Genomic DNA, 3364 nt, shown 5'->3' on the forward strand with positions numbered 1-3364 from the left:
GCTGCGGGCGAGCCGCTCTTCCGGGGCAGCTCGGCCTCGGCGGTGCCCCGGGGTCCCCCCATCGGGAAGCGGCTCTAAGGCCTTGCTGAGTGAGCACCGAGCTCCCTGGGGCAGGCGCCGGGAAGCTGCCCGGTGCTCCCGGATCACCGACGGAGGCCTTGCGCGGCCGCCTGGGGCTTGGGAAACAAGCATGGATCCCGAGGTGGCCGCAGGAGCTGTGTCCCACCTTGTGTCGGCACTCTGGAGGGCAGGGATAGGATCCAGAGGGACCTAGAGAGGTGGGACCATGCGAACATGATGGAGTTTACAAGGCCAAATACAAGGTCCTGTCCCCGCGTCGGGGCAGTCCCCAGCACAGACACGGGCTGGGGGAAACTGGATGGAGCAGCCCTGAGAAGGACTTGGGGTGTTGGGTGACAAGCTCCCCATGACCAAGCTTCAGTGTGCGCTTGAGCCCAGAAACCAACCGTGTCCTGGGCTGCATCCCCAGAGCGTGAGCAGCAGATGGAGGGAGGGGATTCTCCCCCTCTGCTCCGGTGAGATTCCCCCCTGCAGTCCTGTGCCCAGCTCTGAGGCAACAACACAAGAGGAACATGGAGCTGTTGGAGCAAAACCAGAGGAGGCCACAGAGATGCTCCAAGGGCTGGAGCAGCTTTGCTCTACAGACAGGCTGAAAGAGCTGGGCTGGTTCAACTTGGAGAAGGCTCCAGGGACACCTTAGAGCAGCTTCCAGTGCCTAAAGGGGTGACAAGAAACCTGGAGAGGGGCTTTTGACAAGGGCCTGTAGGGACAGGACGAGGGGGAATGGCTTTAACCTGACAGAGGGAGGTGCTGAAAATGGACCTTGGGAAGTTCCTGCTCTATCCAATGCAGGCAGGGTTAGCAGGGGCAAGTGGGGTGGTGGGCCCTGAGCACTGTAAAATGCTGAGGCAAGGGTTGGCATCAGAGGGTACCTGGGGCATCAGAGACTGAGAAGGGCAGGGGGAGCACCCTTTGAGGAGCATCATGGGCAGCAGTGCTGCTGGAAGCCTCAGTGGGTGAACAGCACTGGAGGGGTCGAAGGGGCTGGAAATGGCTGAGGTATTCCGTGGGATTAGGGGTACCGGGAAGCAATGGGCAGGGATTCAGAGGGGCAGGAATCTATTGATAGGGGGAGCCCCAGTGGGATGGCAGCCGTGGTGGGCACTTTGTGGGTAGCTGCCAGAGATTAGGGGCACATTGATGGGTAAAAGGGATAGCGGTGCAGTGGGTGCAAGGCAAAGGGGGACCAGTGGAGGGCAGGCCTGTCCCACATCAAGCCCCTGCTGCCCATAGGTCTTAAAAGGGCTTGTGCTACAAGCACCTTATTACCCTGCACCAAGGCACGGAGACCTACCTCCTCACGGAGCTGCCCCCCTCGGGGAGCGTCCTGGACACCTCGGGGTGTCCCCACATGAAGGGCTGCCCAGCATGAGCCTGACCTTCTGTGGGTCCTGTGCTTACGCCTGTCCAGAGATCCTGCTGTTCCCGTGTCAGCACAACCCCTGCCTGCCATCTCCTAGTTCCCCTAGTCGACAACAGACACAGAGCTGACAGTTTCAGTGTGTGCTAGTGCTGCCTTTCTGGGCTGCAAGTACATGCAGCCAGCAACTGCATGTGTTTCTAGGGAGAGAGCATGTACAGGAAGAGCAAGAAAATCCAGTCAGAGTAAAGGTTGGGAAAGAATTTGAGATTGCTTAGCTTAAGGCATGAGCAAAGATTATGACAGAGCAACAGCAGAAACTATCCCTGTGGGCAAGGCCATGATCTATAGCATTTCTGTATGTCTGGAAAGATCTGGAAGAGGTCAGGAGACAGGCCATGGGGCAAGCACACAGCCAGCTTAACTGCATCGATGCAATCTCCTCCCCAGCCTCTATTCTCCAGGGGTATCTCAGAGGATTTATGACATCCGAGTCCATTCTCCTTGTCTCCAAGGCTGTTGGGCAGCTTGCCATTCCCTCTCCACAGGGCTGCACCGTCACTCCCAAGAAGCCCCATCCATACAGCCTTTCAGAGCCTGCTTTTGGACTGACCACCACTCGTGACACATCACCAGGCAAAGCTCCTAACACATGGCTGACAATCTCCAGCTGAAGCTTTCAGTCTTCCCAACAAGATGTAGGAAATGAAACAAGATCAGAGATGAGAACACTTTCTTTTGCTGTTCAAAACATAAAAGAGAACAGTCTTTCCAGAAGCCTGGTTGAAAATTTTAGCAATTATAACCTGGTCAAGAGAAAATCTCTAAAAGGTCTCAAACGTTAGGAGAAGCTTCCAGAGATGTCGTAAATACATATTAGCACATTACACGGTACTTTTTTGCTACTTATCCATATCTTCCAAGATAGTTGAGGCTTGTATTTTTAACAACTTCTTCCTTCTTTTTGGTCCACTGCCTTGTCTTTGTTCCTGGGGTTAATTAATTCATGTAGTTTTCTCTTGAATCTCCATGTTGCGTCAGGTACAGGATCAGCCAGCAGTAAGTCCAACGAAATGGATGTAGGACAGTTGAGATCCCTTGTCCAAAGAGCCATTTGCCAGGAACCGCTTCACTTTTTCACTGTGCAGGAACACAGAACGTGGGTTGATAACCCAGCAGTGGGAGACACAACATATGAGCGCGGCAGCTTTCTGCAGTGCATTGCTGTCCTACTCCCAGTGGTATGGACAGGAGCTATTGCTGATACTGGTGGGGATGGTTTATTTTTCTTTATATGCCACGACTTGTTTCGAGTGCAGAATCCCCACGCTGCTGGTGTGAGTCAGAGTTTTACCTCTCTCCACATCCCTGTATCAGCTGGGCCGTTTCCCCATGCTCACACATGTGCTGTAGCCCCAAGCAGGGTCTCTCAGGCCCATGCAGACCAGGTTCTTTCATTCCAACTGCACTGTTTCTCCATGTCCTAATGGCTGTTCACACTGAAGCAGTTTATGATGCCAGGCTCACCCATCCTCCTGCTGACCCTTGCGAGCCGGGAGTCCACTTCAGGTGCTGGCGTGCCAACATTTCAGTCACCACGGGTTCCTATTCCAGCAGCGGGGACAACTTCCAGGTGCCTGCACTAGGCCACACCACCACAGCACAGGGCCCCGCACACCCTGACGTGCGCCGGCAGCCCCGCTCCCGAAGCCGGCAGGGTCCCGGCACTACCACAGCGCCCAGGCCCAGCAGAGCGCCCTGGAGCCGCGCCGCGCCGCCCCTCACCCGCGCGTCGAGGCCACAACAAGATGGCGGCGGGCGCTGTTGCCCTCAGTAAAGATGGCGCCGCGCTCCCTCCGGAAGTGCTGGCAGGCGGCGCCACCGCCCCGAGCCCGCTCTGGAGGCGGGGATTGGCCGGGGGCA

General features: G+C 56.3%; 1 protein-coding gene across 1 annotated transcript in view; it reads left to right on the forward strand.

The window, feature by feature from the left end:
• Window positions 1–3364, forward strand: part of MEA1 (male-enhanced antigen 1) — a 215945-nt gene that overhangs the window by 26046 nt on the left and 186535 nt on the right. The gene's annotated exons all lie outside the window — the stretch shown is intronic.

Source organism: Pezoporus wallicus, unplaced genomic scaffold (genome assembly GCF_028554395.1).
Source record: "Pezoporus wallicus isolate ANWC-B61680 ecotype Strahan unplaced genomic scaffold, APGP_CSIRO_Pwel_v1 contig_7553, whole genome shotgun sequence".
Classification (NCBI taxonomy): domain Eukaryota; kingdom Metazoa; phylum Chordata; class Aves; order Psittaciformes; family Psittacidae; genus Pezoporus; species Pezoporus wallicus.